Below are 18,834 nucleotides of genomic sequence, written 5' to 3' on the forward strand. Positions count from 1 at the left end.
GTCAGTAGTAGATTCTGACCTGACTCTCTGTTAGTAATGACTGTAATTATTCTCATTTATTTTTTTGCCATATAAAGATTTTTGTCACCTAAGAAGCGTTGTCCCATAGGACATTTATGTTTTAAGTGAGAGTGAAAGAAAGCACACCATGAGAACAGAAGCCATTGCTTACTGACTCAAGGTTTCAACCTGCATAATAAGTAAATCACTCACAATAATTTAATGCATAACTGCTTTGTGTGAGCATCCCATTTCATGTTTAAGCTCCAATGAATCCCTAGTAACCTGACAGACTCACACAGTTTAAGCATATTTTCCTTGCCTTTTTTCAGGTTAAATGGACATTTATGAAGCAGTGCACATTAAGAAACACTAATTTCTTGGACTTCTGTCACCCAATTATTGACAACTTCCTTTAAACATATTCCACAAGATCGCAGCTGTAGCTAGTTGTTTCGTAAACATACTTTCTTAAGCAACTGTTGATGTGTCCGAGCTATGCTAGAGCCCACAACAGTTCCAGGTGGTCAAAATTAGTCATAGAGTTTGTACCTTTACAATTGACTTGGTTTATTGCAACTATTTTACACTTTTGTTAATTCCAAATACTTACTTTCAGCACTCATTTGAAAAACATGAAGTTGTAATTCTGAAATATATCAGACTATAATTCTTTTCTGAAATGCTTCAGAATATAACTCTTTTAAGCTAAAGTATGGTAGCAGTTGCAATGCATCGGATTATAGTTTTCTTATAATTATGGCACGTCCATTTTTCTCATGGTGTGACTGGGCTTGGCTTTTGCTATTTTATCATGTACTATTAGCCTTTTATCTGAAAAAAAATGTGCAGTGTAATTTTCAAACACATCAGATGACTTTTTTTTTTTAACCTAAATCATGTTGACAGTAGTAATGTATTGGCTTGCAGAGTTTTTATAATTATGACATGCTGTCTTCCTCATGGCACCATTGAGCATGAAAACTTTTTAAAATACATGTGATTTCTACTGTTTTTATCATTTGAGGTTGCATCTCTACTGTGTAATGTAAGTTGTACTTCCTTCTGCATTTGTATAGTGCATCTGTAAGCATTGTCTTGTCATCTCCTATTATAAAAAGTATCTGTATACTCGTTATATTGTGTATCTGGCAGTTTCAGATAAGCTTGATAATGGTCTAATATAATGGGTGAAACTGATTCTGTGGACTTAATAAAGTTCTAATTAAGCAACTGGAGTGGTTTTTCATTAATCAACCAACAGTTGTGCCATCAGCATCATCCAAATGTGGAGAAACTAATAGTCATTTATTCTTTCATGTATCGTGGATGTGTTGTCACAGCAAGCAACCAGAGTTGTACCTCAGTCACGGTGTGTACCGAGGTTGCTAAACTCAGCACTCTGTCTTTGTTGCTCGCATGGCCAGCCTCATAAGTAAGGTGTAGCAGACACTGTCCCACTGTTAGCAGTCATCATCGTCTTGGACAGTTTACAGCCTATGGCCGGGTCTGTATGGAACATGGGCCTCTCAATCATCTCCTGTCTTGCCACCATCTTGCCGTCTTCTCCTTTGTCCGGTCTACTCCTTTCTTCTGGACGCATTCCTCTACTTCTTCCAGCCATGTGTCTCTCGGTCTTCCTTTTGGTCTCTTTCCTTCCAGTTTCATCTCGTGTATCCTCCTGGGTATCCTCTTCTCCTCTATTCTCTTAATAGGTCCATACCATTTCAGCCTTGATTTCTCTGTCTCCTCCTGTAATGGTTCCACCTTCATTAACACTCTGATCCTCTCATTTCTTAACCTGTCTATTTTTATCACTCCAAAACTGTTTCTCAAGAGTTTCATCTCACTGACTTGTACTTTGCTTTTCTATCTTCCTTTCATAACCTAGGTTTCTGATGCATATGTCAGGATCGGAACATAGTATGACCGGTATATAACCTTTTTACTCATTTGGGGTACATCCTTGCTCCATACCAGGCTTTTGACACTCTTCCAAAGTGCTTCTGCTTTTCTCCCCCACTGGTTTATCTCTCTGTCATATTTTCCATCTTCCTGTCTGTCAGCAGTATGGTGAGAAAATGTAGAGTCAGTGTTATGGCCCAGGCGACATGCATCTGTGATGGCTTCCAGGGAACATGGCCACACTTCACCAGAGGACGCAACAGAGCATTTGAAGTGCGAACCCTGGTGTGGATGTCAGTGGCAGCGGCTGGCAGTGATAGTGTGTGCCTGCACAGGGCGAACTGGTATCAGTAGTATATGCACCCGCGCAAACTAACTAGTGAGACTCAGGTTCAGAGGACCCCTGAGCAGGTGATCTGCAGTGTACATAAGTCAGTTGGCAGGTGGCCTTGTGGGTGGAAGACACCAGTCTAGCTTTTCCAGCAGCATGTGTGGCATTACTACAGTCCGGCTTCGTACTCCTGTCATCTCAGAGGCATTTATTTTCTGCAAATCCTCATTGATTTGTTCACGAAAGTTGTGAACAAATGGATGAGGATTTGCAGAAAATAAATGCATGGTGTAATGACTGGCAGTTATGTCTCAATATTAGCAAGTGTAACCTACTGTGTATAACAAGGTGAAAATCCCCATTAATGTAAGAGTACAAAATAAATCTCCCCCCCCCCCCCCCCATGAACCATAGACCTTGTCATTGGTGGGGAAGCTTGTGTGCCTCAGCGACACAGATAGCCGTACCGTAGGTGCAACCACAACGGAGGGGTATCTGTTGAGAGGCCAGATAAACGTATGGTTCCTGAAGAGGGGAGCAGCCTTTTCAGTAGTTGCAGGGGCAACAGTCTGGATGATTGACTGATCTGGCCTTGTAACATTAACCAAAACGGCCTTGCTGTGCTGGTACTGCGAACGGCTGAAAGCAAGGGGAAACTACGGCCGTAATTTTTCCCGAGGGCATGCAGCTCTACTGTATGGATAAATGATGATGGCTTCCTCTTGGGTAAAATATTCTGGAGGTAAAATAGTCCCCCATTCGGATCTCCGGGCGGGGACTACTCAGGAGGACATCGTTATCGGGAGAAAGAAAACTGGCGTTCTACAGATCGGAGCGTGGAATCAGATCCCTTAATCGGGCAGGTAGATTAGAAAATTTAAAAAGGGAAAGGGATAGGTTAAAGTTAGATATAGTGGGAATTAGCGAAGTTCGGTGGCAGGAGGAACAAGACTTTTGGTCAGGTGAATACAGGGTTGTAAATACAAAATCAAATAGGGGTAATGCAGGAGTAGGTTTAATAATGAATAAAAAAAATAGGAGTTCGGGTAAGCTACTACAAACAACATAGTGAACGCATTATTGTGGCCAAGATAGACACGAAGCCCACACCTAGTACAGTAGTACAAGTCTATATGCCAACTAGCTCTGCAGATGACAAAGAAATTGATGAAATGTATGATGAGATAAAAGAAATTATTCAGGTAGTGAAGGGAGACGAAAATTTAATAGTCATGGGTGATTGGAATTCGAGAGTAGGAAAAGGGAGAGAAGGAAACAGTAGGTGAATATGGATTGGGGCTAAGAAATGAAAGAGGAAGCTGCCTGGTAGAATTTTGCACGGAGCATAACTTAATCATAGCTAACACTTGGTTCAAGAATCATGAAAGAAGGTTGTATACATGGAAGAACCCTGGAGATACTAGAAGATATCAGATAGATTATATAATGGTAAGACAGAGATTTAGGACCCAGGTTTTAAATTGTAAGACATTTCCAGGGGCAGATGTGGACTCTGACCACAATCTATTGGTTATGAACTGTAGATTAAAACTGAAGAAAGTGCAATAAGGTGGGAATTTGAGGAGATGGGATCTGGATAAACTGAAAGAACCAGAAGTTGTAGAGAGTTTCAGGAAGAGCATAAAGGAACAATTGACAAGAATGGGGGAAAGAAATACAGTAGAAGAAGAATGGATAGCTTTGAGGGATGAAGTGTTGAAGGCAGCAGAGGATCAAGTAGGTAAAAAGACGAGGGCTAGCAGAAATCCTTGGGTGACAGAAGAAATATTGAATTTAATTGATGAAAGGAGAAAATTAAAAATGCAGTAAATGAAGCAGGCAAAAAGGAATACAAACGTCTCAAAAATGAGATCGACAGGAAGTGCAAAATGGCTAAGCAGGCATGGCTAGAGGACAAATGTAAGGATGTAGAGGCTTACCTCACTAGGGGTAAGATAGATACTTCCTACAGGAAAATTAAAGAGACCTTTGGAGAAAAGAGAACCACTTGTATGAATATCAAGGGCTCAGATGGAAACCCATTTCTAAGCAAAGAAGGGAAAGCAGAAAGGTGGAAGGAGTATATAGAGGGACTATACAAGGGCGATGTTTTTGAGGACAGTATTATGGAAATGGAAGAGGATGTAGATGAAGATGAAATGGGAGATACGATACTGCGTGAAGAATTTGATAGAGCACTGAAAGACCTAAGTCGAAACAAGGCCCCGGGAGTAGACAACATTCCATTAGAACTACTGACAGCCTTGGGAGAGCCAGTCCTGACAAAACTCTACCATCTGCTGAGCAAAATGTATGAGACAGGCGAAATACCCTCAGACTTCAAGAAGAATATAATAATTCCAATCCCAAAGAAAGCAGGTGTTGACAGATGTGAAAATTACCGAACTGTCAGTTTAATAAGTCACAGATGCAAAATACTAACGCGAATTCTTTACAGACGAATGGAAAAACTGGTAGAAACGGACCTCGGGGAAGATCAGTTTGGATTCCGTAGAAATATGGGAACACGTGAGGCAATACTGACCCTACGACTTATCTTAGAAGCTAGATTAAGAAAAGGCAAACCTACATTTCTAGCATTTGTAGACTTGGAGAAAGCTTTTGACAATGTTGACTGGAATAATCTCTTTCAAATTCTGAAGGTGGCAGGGGTAAAATACAGGGAGCGAAAGGCTATTTACAATTTGTACAGAAAGCAGATGGCAGTTATAAGAGTTGAGGGACATGAAAGGGAAGCAGTGGTTGGGAAGGCAGTGAGACAGGGTTGTACCCTCTCCCCGATGCTATTCAATGTGTATTGAGCAAGCAGTAAAGGAAACAAAAGAAAAATTTGGAGTAGGTATTAAAATCCATGGTGAAGAAATAAAAACTTTGAGGTTCGCCAATGACATTGTAGTTCTGTCAGAGACAGTAAAGGACTTAGAAGAGCAGTTGAACGGAATGGACAGTGTCTTGAAAGGATATAAGATGAACATCAACAAAAGCAAAACGGGAATAATGGAATGTAGTCGAATTAAGTCAGGCGATGCTGAGGGAATTATATTAGGAAATGACACTTAAAGTAGTAAAGGAGTTTTGCTATTTGGGGAGCAAAGTAACTGATGATGGTCGAAGTAGAGAGGATATAATATGTAGACTGGCAATGGCAAGGAAAGCGTTTCTGAAGAAGAGAAATTTGTTAACATCGAGTATAGATTTAAATGTCAGGAAGCCATTTCTGAAACTATTTGTATGGAGTGTAGCCATGTATGGAAGTGAAACATGGACGATAAATAGTTTGGACAAGAAGAGGATAGAAGCCTTTGAAATGTGGTGCTACAGAAGAATGCTGAAAATCAGATGAGTAAATCACGTAACTAATGAGGAAGTATTGAATAGGATTGGAGAGTAGAGCAATTTGTGGCACAACTTGACAAGAAGAAGGGATTGGTTGGTAGGACATGTTCTGAGGCATCAAGGGATCACCAATTTAGTACAGGAGGGCAGCGTGGAGGGTAAAAATCGTAGAGGGAGGCCAAGAGATGAATACACTAAGCAGATTCAGAAGGATGTAGGCTGCAGTACGTATTGGGAGATGAAGAAGCTTGCACAGGATAGAGTAGCATGGAGAGCTGCATCAAACCAGTCTCAGGACTGAAGACCACAACAACACAAAATAAATGCCCAGTCTTTGGAAGCGGTAACGTCCGTCAAGTATCTGGGTGTGACTATTCGAAATGATCTCAAATGGAATGATCAGATTACACAAGTAACAGGTAAGGCGAACTCGATTGCGGTTTATTGGTAGAATCCTGATGCGATGCAGTCCTTCAACAAAGGAAATAGCTTACAGTATGTTAATTCGTCCAGTCTTAGAGTATTGTTCGTCTGTATGGGATCCTTACCAGTTGGGTCTGATTCAAGAGATTGAGAAGGTCCAAAAAAGAGCGGCAAGATTCGTGACTGGTACATGTAGCCATTGCGAGAGGGTTACAAATCTCATAGAAAGTTTGAAGTGGGACACACTTGCAGATAGACGGTGCGCTAAACAGAAGGGACTGCTCACTAAATTTTGAAATCCGATCTTCACCGAGGATATAGAGCGTATATTATTACCACCAACTTTCCAATCAATTCTAAGATAAGGGAAATAAGAGCTCGTACTGAGGCATTCAGATAGTCGTTTTTCCCTCGCGCGATGCACGAGTGGAACAGAGGGGGGAAATATGACTTTGGTGCGAATTGTGCCCTCCGCCACACACCGCTTGGTGGCTAGCAGAGTATATATGTAGTTGTTGATATAGATGTAGATTTGAGCTTGTCGGCATTGGTGAGACATAGATGTTGTAACTGCCCCCGTTATTTATTCAATGAACTTCTAGACCGTCTGACAAATAAAAGAAGAGGGCTGACAATTACACCCAGATATGTAGGCAGTTGTTGAATTATACCATGTGCATGAAACCAACCTATGCACTGCTTCCTAGATTACAGGGACCAGTACTTAATGGCTTTCTTGAAATGATAAATTCACTCTATGGAAACAAAGTTTTTTATCTCTCAAAGACAAATTAATGTTGCCTAAGCTGTCTCAAGGGAAGGTTTATTGAATTTTAAATAAAACTGACATACATTTTACAAGTAATGTAGTTTCCTTATTGGAAAAAGGTTTAAAGTATAATGTTACGCGTAATTCGTCTGAGCAAAATGTTATACAAAATTTGACTGTAGACCTAAAAACTGGTTTCGATAGTATAAAAATGAAAAATTCTAGCCAGGCCAGAATAGCTCATGATGTGTGTAATATTGCAAGCAAAAATTTATCTGATTTTCAGAGTACAGTTAGTCATGACAAAATTTAATTAAAACGATTAGTGTAAAGCTTAAAGAAAATGATGCATTAATAATGAACTGATAAAAGCACTGCCTTAGTTGTTGCTAGCAAACAGAGTATGTAACGAAAACTTTACAGTTATTTGAGGAAAGCAGTATTTTTGAGCTACATGAGGACTCCACTCCAGTTTTGCAAATAGAAATTAGATCTGCTGTTAGTGATACAAAATTTCTACTTGGACCATTTCATAAAAGACAGCTTATTAAAATGAACAGAATTACAAAAGTTACATCCTGCACACAGAGAAGAAAAGCTTCAGACTTAATATCCTTGAAGAATTGACTCCTCTTTATCCTCAGAGTTGACTTTAAAATGTCATCTTCCTCTCTCTCCTTTTTATTTATTACATTATAATTTGTTTCCATGCAAAATATTAGAATAGTTGTTTTTGCATTGTCCTGCATACATTTCAATTTGTGTAATACTGCCTGTTGACTTTTGATATGAAAACTTATATGATATTTAAAATATTTTCATATTGTATGCAGCTGATTTCTTCAACTATTAACTGATGGCACGACTCATTTCATGTCCACATTGTAACAACCTTGGCCTCTTAGTCTGATGTCATCTCCAGTGCCTATTTTCTCTTAAAGCCCTAATCACTGCACCGTGTGCTGTGATATGTAGCTATAATTTTAGTAACAGTTACCAGTTTCATGTCAGTTCCAATGGCTATAATTTTATATGATTTATATATTGTCTTCTTACAAAGTATTTATATGATGAGAGCATTTTGCTCGTAAATCTGTTCATCTATCAGTACGTGTGAGTATATTCTCTTCATAAATCTGCTCAATATAATAACCATCTTACCTTGGTTTTTCTCTGGTTAATGGTTTTGTAATCTTTGTAGATATTTTTTGGATTTCCTGCTGAAGGCACCCACAGTCTGTATGGAAACCAGGTTAAAATAAAATCTTGTTGCAACCAGGTGGCTGTATTATACAAATCAGATCCCAAATTAGTTAACCCAAGTCATCTACATGCATGAGTGTGCACTATTTGGTGTACTACAGTTCTCTATTCCATAATACTGTGGTTTACATCACCAATGAGCCACATATACAGTTAGATTTGAGCCATTAATAAGCTTTGAGCAGTAATATTTTTGTTATAACCTTTAATCACCAATAATTGCGTGGATATTCAAACACACTCACTTAGAAACAATAGCTGGTTACATGATAACAACTCAGTATCTCTTATTCGACTGCCATGCCGTGTCGTGGCCGGCGCCGTTCGTAGCTAGGTGGCACTCCTGCGCTCAGCTGAGTTGCGGAGCGCCTCTATCGCCGTTTGCGCGTACTGTCGTGGTGGCACTGTTAAATGTCGTGGCACTGTCACAACACTTTTCCCCCCTTGAAAAAAAAAAAAGAAAACACTCACTTCCTTGGAGACATGGACAGTGCGGAGACACCCATGGCCTCTTGTGAGGCCCCATGAAGATCCCGCAGAGAGACACGAGAGTATGGTCGAAAATGTCCAGGACGGAAACTCGTGCGTGGAACGTGCCTCCTGGACGAGATGATGGGTGAAAACTCCGGAGCAGCATCCATAGGTGTCGTGGACCTGGGGGTGTGCTCCAGTGAGATGGGTCCCAGAGAAGGCGGCGTTGCCACTGGGGCCGGTTCCAGCGTACTCGGAAGCGGTAGCGACGTCAGCTGCATCAACACGTACGGTAGATTGGCAGCAGGGACAGGACTGGCTTCTTGGGCTGGTGGAGGCGAAGGAAGGGGCGGTGGCACCAGCGTGGCCACCACTCGTGGGCGCATCTGGTTGTAATGGTGAACAACCATGCCATCGTCCGTACGTATTTCACAAAGCCGGCGGCCGCGAAGAGCCTTGACCATCCCTGGAATCCATTTAGGGCGAGATCCGTACCCTCATGCCCACACGTTGGTGCCCACCGAGTATTTTCCTGCACTAGGGGACACAGCACAAGGCCTGACAGGGTGAAGCAGGTGCAGTAGAGTGCGCGGTTGGCGGCCATGCAAGAGTTCAGCAGGGCTGCGATCACCTAGAGGTGTGAAGCGATAAGAACTCAGAAATTGCAGCAGAGCGTCATCTGTGGAAAAATCACTAAGGAATTTTTTCATCTGGCTTTTGAAAGTGCGGACTAGGCGCTCGACCTCCCCATTCGATTGCGGATGGAAGGGCGGTGCTGTAACATGATGAATCCCTTGTCCAGTACAAAAATCACGGAAGGCCTGCGAAGAGAACTGAGGGCCATTGCCCGTGACAATCGTGGATGGAAGACCTTCTAGCGCAAAGATTTTGGACAAAGCCAGCGTCGTCGCCGCAATGGTGGGCGACGGACATCGAACAACAAACGGAAACTTCGAGAAGGCATCAATCAACAATAGCCAATAAGTACCGAGGAAGGGGCCGGCAAAGTCAGCGTGCACCCGTTCCTATGGCTGCGCCGGATCAGGCCACGGAGAGGCATCGTACAAGGTGCAGCCAGTTGTTGAGCACACTGACCACACGCAGCAACCATGTGGGCGATGTCCGAATCAATACCGGGCCAATAAACGTGCCTGCGGGCCAGGGACTTAGTCCGAGAAATACCCCAATGGCGTTAATGCAACAGTTTGAGAACATCTTTGCGAAGAGAGGCTGGCACCACGACCCACGGAGATGCACCATCCGTGGCCAGAAGAACGACACCATCACGAAGGCGCAAGGCATGGTAGTTGCAAAGGGGATCCGATGTCCGGCCCTGGGTCCTGTCTGGCCAACTCCGTTGAACAAAACCGATCACCTGACGCAGGACCGGATCCCGCGTAGTAGCTGACGTGACCTGCGAACCTGTAAGTGGAAAACCCTCGACCGCACGATGTTCTTCCTCATCAATGTGGAAACAGAGTAGTTCATCACGATCGAAAACCGGGTCGGGGCCCATCAGCAATCGCGACAATGCGTCAGCGTTGGCGTGCTGGGCTGTGGGGTGATAGTGAATCTCATAGTGAAAACGAGACAAGTATAAGGCCCAACATTGCAGGCGGTGAGCTGCCTTATCCGGAAGCGACGCTGATGGGCTGGACAGAGAGACCAGCGGCGTTTATCGGTGATGAGGTGAAACTTAAAACCATACAAAAAAAGCTGAACTTTTCTAGAGCATAAATGATAGCGAGCACCTCCTTTTCGATTTGAGAGTAACACCATTGCACATTGTTGAGGGTCTTGGGAGCATAAGCGATGGGTCGTTCCGACCCATCCTCATACCGATGGGCGAGAACAGCCCCTAGGCTATACTGTGACGCGTCAGTCGCCAGAACCAAGTGCTGACCCGGACGGAATGTGACAAGACAAGGCGCCGACTGCAAATGAGCCTTCAGGCGGACAAAAGCCTGCTCACACTCGTCGGACCAACAGAAAGGGACGTTTTTGCGACAGCTGATACAGAGGATGAGCTACCGCTGCTGCAGATGGAATGAATTTGTGATAATAAGCAATCTTGCCTAGAAACGCCTGAAGTTCTTTGACTGTAGACGGCTGGGATAGAGCGTTAATGGCCGCAATGTGCTGACATAGAGGACGTATACCCTCAAGGGGACAAGTGGAAACCAAGATACACAATGGAGGGTTGGAAGAACTGTGACTTGTCCAGATTGCACGTCAACCCAGCCGAATGCAAAACCCGAAACAGTGAACGCAAATTGCGAAGGTGCTCCTCAGTGGAGGCCCCCGTGACAACAATGTCATCCAGATAGTTTATGCAGCCCGGAACGGAAGCTGTGAGCTGTTCCAAAAACCGCTGAAAAATGGCCGGCACACTAGTGACGCCATATAGTAACCGCTGGTACTGATACAACCCACAAGGAGTGTTGATGACGAGAAATTCCTTGGAAGAAGCATCCAACGGCAACTGATGGTACGCCTCCGATAAGTCAAGTTTGGATAAGAACTGGCCCCCAGCGAGCTTTGTAAATAACTCCTCAGGACGGGGAAGAGGATTAGTGTCAATGAGGCTCTGAGCGTTGACAGTGGCTTTAAAATCACCACACAATCGCAGACTCCCGTTTGGTTTAGAAACCACCACGATTGGCGATGCCCATTCGCTGGAGGTAACAGGAAGGAGAATCCCTGAAGCTGTTAACCTGTCTATCTCAGCCTTGACAGGTGCATGCAACGCCACCGGAATAGGGCATGCCCCGAAAAACCTAGGGCGAGCTGTAGGTTTAAGAGTAATGTGGTCTTCAAAATCCTTGGCACAACCCGGACCAGCAGAGAACACGGACGAAAATTCAGAACACAATCCATCCAGCTGTTGATACGGAATATCCTCAGATATGAGGTGCACATCATCATCAATGGAGAACCCGAACAACTGGAAAGCATCATAACCGAACAGGTTTTCAGTGCCCGCATGATCCACCACATAAAATGTGAGGGGCCTAACAACAGACTTGTAGGCAGTGGAAGCATCAAACTGGCCAATGATAAGAATTTTCTGTTTATTATAAGTTCTCAGATTTCGCGTAACTGGACCCGAGGGAGGGGAGCCCAACTCCAAATACGTGCGAGAATTAATGAGAGTTACTGCAGAGCCAGTGTCCACTTGCATGCGAATGTCTTTATCCAGAACACGAACAGTAACAAACAACTTATTTGTTTGAGAAAGCACACAGTTAACATCCATGTCCGATGCCTCGTCGACAGGAACTTTAGGGGACTGACACACAGAAGCAATGTGGCCTTTTTTCCTACATGAATTACACGTGGCCCAACGTTTTGGACACGCGGCCCTGTCATGCTGTATGAAACAACATGGACAAGAAGGAAGTGCGGAACGAACCTGCTTCTGTGGTTGCTGTTTTCGCTGCGAGCGTTGCGGCCCAATGCGACGTTGTTTACGCGAGTGAACCGCTGCCACATCTTCGTTCTCCTGTGAAACAGGCAAATTGTCTGTGTCGAAAGTTGACTGTACAGCGCCTACATTACACCACGCATCTATTTGCGCGCCAGCAGCATGAGACACTTCAAAGGATTGAGCGATGCTTAGAACTTCCGACAACGACGGGTTTGGCAGTTGTAGGGCACATTGCCGAACTTTTTTATCAAGAGCAAGCTGTAGAATAGCATCCCTAACCATTGAATCAGCATAAGACTCATGATGAGTGTCCGTGACAAACTGACATTTCCTACTCAGACCGTGTAGTTCCGCCGCCCAAGCCTGGTAAGACTGATGGGGCTGTTTATGACACTGGTAGAACGCCACGCGGGTGGCAACAACGTGGGTGTTTTCCCGGTAATAGTTATACAATAAGTCACACTTTTCTTGGAAGAACAGAGAGGCAGGTTCCCGCAGAGGGGCTAATTGAGATAGCAGCTGATAGATCCGTGGGGAAATCCAAGATAGAAATAACGACTTACACATAGGAGCATCGACAACGCCGAAAGCCAAGAAGTGTTGCCGCAAACGCTTCTCATAATCCTCCCAGTCTTCAGCGGCCTCGTCGTAAGGAGGGAATGGAGGCAGAGAAGAGGAAGACAGACGATGAGTAAGTGACATCGACAATGCCTGAATAGCAGCCGTCAGCTGTGTTTGTTGTTCAATGAGCGCTTGCATAAGCTGTTCCATGTCTGCCCCGTCACGAACACACAAATCCACAACGCAGTGAAAATATCCGACCTCGTCGCCAAAAAGTGTTATAATCTTTAATCACCAATAATTGCGTGGATATTCAAACACACTCACTTAGAAACAATAGCTGGTTACATGATAACAACTCTGTATCTCTCATTCGACTGCCGTGCCGTGACATGCGGCCGGCGCCGTTCGTAGCTAGGTGGCACTCCCGCGCTCAGCCAAGTTGCGGAGCGCCTCTATCGCCGTTTGCGCGTACTGTCGTGGCGGCACTGTTAAATGTAGTGGCACTGTCACAACAATTTTTAATATTTTAATGACAGGTATATGTGGATTTGTGTGTGCAATATGTACATAAGTTAGAATGAAAACTTGTGGTTTTTGGTATGGTCTTTAGTTGAAAACCGATTTGATGTCTGCCAATTTTCCCTGTGCTAGCCTCTTCACCTCCACATAACTACCACAATCGACTTGTACTCCATTTGAACCCGCGTACTGTAAGAGATGGGACCTGGATAAGTTGAAAGAACCAGACATTGTTGAGAGTTTTAGAGGGAGCATTAGGCAATGCTTGACAAGAACAGGGGAAAGGAATGCAGTAGAAGACAAATGAGTAGCTTTAAGAGATGGAATAGTGAAGGCAGCAGGGGATCAAATAGGGAAAAAAAGGCGTAATAGAAATCCTTGGATAAGACTAGATATATTGAATGTAATTGATGTAAGGAGAAAATTAAAAAATTCAGCAAATGAAGCAGACGGAAAGGGAATGCAAACATTTAAAAAATGAGAGTGACAGAAAGTGCAAAATGGCTTAGCAGGAACAGCTAGGGGACAAATGTAAGGGTTTAGAAGCATATTTCACTAGGAGAAAGATGGATACCATCCACAGGAAAATTACAGAGGCCTTTGGGGAAAAGAGAAGCAGCAGTACAAATAATAAGAGCTCAGATGATAAACCAATCCTAAGCAAAGAAGAGAAATGTGAAAGGAGTTTATAGTGTGTCTGTACAAGGTAGATGAACCTGAAAGCAGTATCACAGAAAGGGAAATGGGCATAGGTGAAGATGAGATTGGAGATATGACGCTGAGAGAAGAATGTGACAAAGCTCTGAAAGAGCTAAGTTGAAACAAGGCCACAGCGGTAGATGATATTCCATCACAATTACTAGTAGCCTTGGGAGAGCCATCGGTGACAGCTCTCTTCTATCTGGTGTGCAGGACGTATGAAACGGGGGAAATACCCACAGACCTCCAGAAGAATATAATAATTCCAATTCCAAAGAAAGCAGTTGCTAACGGGTGTGGAAATTACTGAACTATCAGTTTAATAAGTTATGGTTCCAGAATACTAACACGATTTCTTGATAGGAGAATGGAAAACCTGGTAGAAGCTGGCCTCGGGGAAGATTAGTTTGGATTCTGCAGAAATGTAGGAAGACATGAGGCAATACTGGCCCTAGAACTTCTCATAGAACATAGGTTAAATGAAAGCAAACCTAGATTTAAAGCATTTGTAGACTTAGAGAAAGCTTTTGGCTATGTTGACTGGAAACTCTCATTGAAAATCTGAAGGTATCAGGGATAAAATACAGAGAGCATAAGGCTATTTACAACTTGTACAGAAACCAGATGGCAGTAATAAGAGTTGAGGGGCTTGAAAGGGAAGCATAAGTGGAAAAAGGAGTGAGACAGGGCTGTATCTCATCCCTGATGTTATTCAGTCTGTAAATTGATTAAGTTGTGAACAAAACCAACGAAAAATTTCGAGTAGGAATTAAAGTTCAGACACATTGTAATTCTATCAGGGACAGAAAAGGATTTGGAAGAGCAGTTAAATGGAATGAACAGTGTCGTGAAAGGTGAGCATAAGATGAACATCAACAAAAGCAAAACAAAAATAATGAAATGAAATGTAGTCAAATTAAATCAGGTGATGCTAAGGGAATCAGATTAGGAAACAAGATATTTAAAGTAGTAGATGAGTTGTGCTATTTGGGCAGCAAAATAACTGATGAAGGCTAAAATAGAGAGGGTATAAAACGTAGACTGGTCATGGGAAGAAAAGCATTTCTAAGAAAGAGAAATTTGTTAACATCGAATATAGATTTAAGTGTTAGAAAGTCTTTTCATGGAGGCATTTGTTTGGAGTGTAGCCATATATGGAAGGAAAACATGTATGATAAACAGTTTAGATGAAAAGAGAATAGAAGCTTTTGAATTGTGGTGCTACAGAAGAATGTTGAAAGTGAGATGGGTAGATCATGTATATAATGAGGAGGTACTGAATAGAACTGGCGAAACAAGAAATTGTGGCACAACTTGACCAAAAGAATGAATCGATTGATAGGACACATTCTTAGACTTCAAGGGATCACCAATTTAGTATCGTAAGTAAGTGTGGGGGGGAAAATCGTTGAGGGAGACCAAGAGATAAATACAGTAAGCAAATTCAGAGGGATGTAGGCTGCAGTAGTTATTTGGAGATGAGGAGGCTTGCACAGGAGAGAGTAGCAATTGAGAGCTGCATCAAACCAACCTTTGGACTGAAGATAACAACAACAACACTATATTTCAGCCTTGGTCTCTCCCCACAACAATTTTAACCCCTTACCTCCACATACCGTATTTACTCGAATCTAAGCCGCACCTGCGAGATGAGACTCGAAATCAAGGAAAAAAAATTTTCCCGAATCTAAGCCGCACCTGAAATTCGAGACTCGAAATTCCAAGGGAGAGAAGAGTTTTAGGCCGCACATCCAAATCGAAACAAAGTTGGTCCATTGTAATACAATTTAGGTCGAATGAATGACGATACAGCTACAGTAGTTTGGTTCGAGTTTTAAGCTTAGCAGTTAAGCTTTACCATGTAGCCATAGCTATGCGTCAGGTGCTCCGTCCGTATTTATACGGGTACCATTCCTTTATTACGTGCTTCGTCTGGTTTGAATTGATTGCTTATTTTTCTTTGATCTGGCAAGTGCCGTTCTCTTTGTTATAGGTGTTTACGTCATTCTAAGCTGAAAATGCATTACTGTACTGTGTCATGCATTGTTTGTCGCATTCTGATGAGTGTTTACGACCTGCCGCCGCTCGCGGAATGGCTTGCTTTTGCGCGCGCAACCGCCGCTTTCTTTTTTTAAAAAAAAAAAAAAAAAAGAAGAAGAGGAGGAATCGTCTCATTAGCGGAACAATGGCAAGAGACTGCTTGCTATTTGCTGTTACTTACACTGGTACTTTCTTTGATAATGATCAACAAGAACCAAATAATAGACTGCGTATGATAGAAGATGTTCTGAACGAGAGTTTAGCGAAAATTTTTCTCCGGTTGAAAATCTTTACAGACGCCTCTGTAGTACATTACATTCTGTACAGAAATTAGTCATCTTAGATTTAAAAATCTTGTCAATTGCCGTGCTTCATTTCTGACTGTATCACTATTAGGCATAAGAACAATACGAATATAAACATGACATGATATGTATATTATTTCGCGTTTGCTGTTGTCTCACTCTAGTTTCGTAGTTTATTAGGCAGACAGGATTTAAATGAGATAGCAGCAAACACGAAAGAATACATGGCAAAATGTTTATATTCGTATTATTCTTATGGTGAAGAGAATACTGCATATGATTCACAATTCATAAAAGTTCTTATTAGCAATGATCTCTTGTCCCAGGTAGGAAAAAATTCAGACAAACAATCTTGCCAGTCGGATTTTCGTAGTACGCTGAAATGCTGCTACATTCGAAGATGAACAATACGGAATTTGTATTTACTTCGTTGGATAATGTATGAAAATGCAGTGGTCGAAACTCGGGGCGGTGAAAAATAGCTCGTCTTCCACTTTTTTCCTTTCTTTTTTCTTTTTTTTTTTTTTTAATTTACTGACGCAGGGGTTTTGTCGCCAGTATTTATCTTTGTGCCTGCAAAGCATACCTGTGTAGCGCTACATAATTCGACGGAAGAAGTTAGTTGTGGCGGCACTTACCAACATTTTTCAGAACTGCCGCTTACTTTGCACTCGATTCTAAGCCGCAGGCGGGTTTCTGGATTGCAAAAACTGGAAAAAAAGTGCGGCTTAGATTCGGGTAAATACGGTACTAAGTATTACTTCACACTGCCTCATTACGTAGCACTGCAGCATTTGTATTTCTGCTTAACTTGCCCGGAGATTGTGTGGCAATTCTAGTCTGGCACCTCGATGTCTGTTACGTTAGCAGTACATCTTCTCAACATGGTGCACGGCGATGGATATTTTGAGCCATTGCAGCCTTTACTTGTTTTGATCCACTCACAAATGGAATGGAGGAGGAACGATTGGCTATATGCTTCTGTACAGCCTCAGATAGGTAAAACGCGTAAGTCTATATATGTGCGCATGACAGTTGTTGTAAGGAAGGCTGACCCCGTGCTATTTTTTTCATTAATTGAATTTGTCTCTTGTACATCTAGACAGCAGCTGGCTCAATCTGGATGTGGAACATGTTGAGATTAGCAAAAATGTCTCGAAGTATTATGACTAGAGGAAAACTACTTTACTTAGCGAGTGCTCACTCCACAATAATGTCTGTCTCAAAATGATTAAAGGAGTTGTCATTTTTCGTTCGGTTTCATGAGCAGCTGTCACGTATAATGTAAGTAAATTTTCTCTAGATTGCAGTAGCTCACAAACTGAAATAATAAGAAATCAATCTTCTTGTTTCTCAGGAAAGGGGACACCAGCCCCCAAAACTGCAGTTGCTCAGTCATGTCTCATTCATTTGCTGTTGCTCATTTGTTCTTTGTTAACACGAACACTGGTGCAGTAGTCCACCGCCAGGCTAGATAATAGCGTGCTCTGACCTCTAGTAGCTTAGCTTGGAGCTGGACTTGCAGAGTCCACCCTGCTCGATTTGGTCACATCACAACAATACAATATTGACAGGTGTCTAAGATGAGGCCATTAGCTGCTAGCTGCCTACATACTGTCACTAAGCTAGTAAGCACTACTGTCTGTGCCACCCCTTGCAAAAATCTGTAGAACTCTCGTGGGAAGTTGAGTTCCTATTATCTCTCTGTGTTGTTTTCCACTGAACGCATTTGAAACACAAATTATTTTCTTTGCTTCCCAAGCAAGAACAGTAGTTATGTTTTCTGCTGACATTTTAATGTGCTACTGGCTAAGTGCACTTTTGTATCTTTTTAACACTTTTTTCTTCTCAATAAATTTTTGTTTCAATATTTTTTCTTTTGGAACATGGCTATTTCCACTGATACTCTGGCATTGTGAATTAATGGCTCCCATAATGGAAAGACTGCCTCAACTTTCATTTGTGTTGAAGAATATATATTAATTGCATAAAAATTGATCGTAACTAATTTTTTTTTTTTCTGTAACAACTAACCTGTCCTGGCATATTCATGGATTAAGTTTTGTCAGAAACAATAGCAGTAAAGCAAGAAGTCCAATACTGATATAGATCGAAGTAGGAAAATTTTTCTTGATATAAGAAATTGATCACGTGCGAGTATGGAAGGAAGCAACAGGGAATTGAGCAACATCATATTGCGGTAATATCTTTAAAATATTCTGCCAGTAGGATTTCGCCTGTTCTTTCATCAGATTGAATTTACAGAATTCTGTCAAATCAGTCAAACTCACAATTCTAAAACCAACCACAAATGTCACAGACTTGGTGACCATGACACAATGGGACATAGGCTTCTCCTAAAAGCTGAAACAGTGGGAGAGACAAACTGCAAACCCCTGCTGACCGCAGCAGGAGGGACTGTCCATTCCACCTTTCCATCAGATTTGGCCCAGCCGCAAGTGGTGACTGAAGGAAAAACTGTTTCATACTAGCGACCATTTCCTTTAACAGGTTCACTTTCCTGAGAGGAAGGGGAGACTGTTTTTTGGTGCTTTTTGCAAATATAAGGGCCATGAGGGTTAGACTTAGGAGTGTGGTAGCCGGTACAGCTGAGATTGAAGAGGAGAGGTCACAAACACTCCACCCCCACAATGCAGTGACCAGTGCCACACCACAGCTTACTGCACCTATCGTACTGTCTGACGGGAACGCACAATCTGCCTCAGACTCCACCAAAGTGCCCGCCATCGTCACAGTGACA

General features: G+C 42.5%; 1 protein-coding gene across 1 annotated transcript in view; it reads left to right on the forward strand.

Annotated features, from left to right (window-relative positions):
* LOC124717043 (sushi, von Willebrand factor type A, EGF and pentraxin domain-containing protein 1-like) overlaps nt 1-18,834 on the forward strand; it is a 134,872-nt gene that overhangs the window by 26,346 nt on the left and 89,692 nt on the right. The window lies entirely within an intron of this gene.

Source organism: Schistocerca piceifrons, chromosome 9, assembly GCF_021461385.2.
Source record: "Schistocerca piceifrons isolate TAMUIC-IGC-003096 chromosome 9, iqSchPice1.1, whole genome shotgun sequence".
Classification (NCBI taxonomy): domain Eukaryota; kingdom Metazoa; phylum Arthropoda; class Insecta; order Orthoptera; family Acrididae; genus Schistocerca; species Schistocerca piceifrons.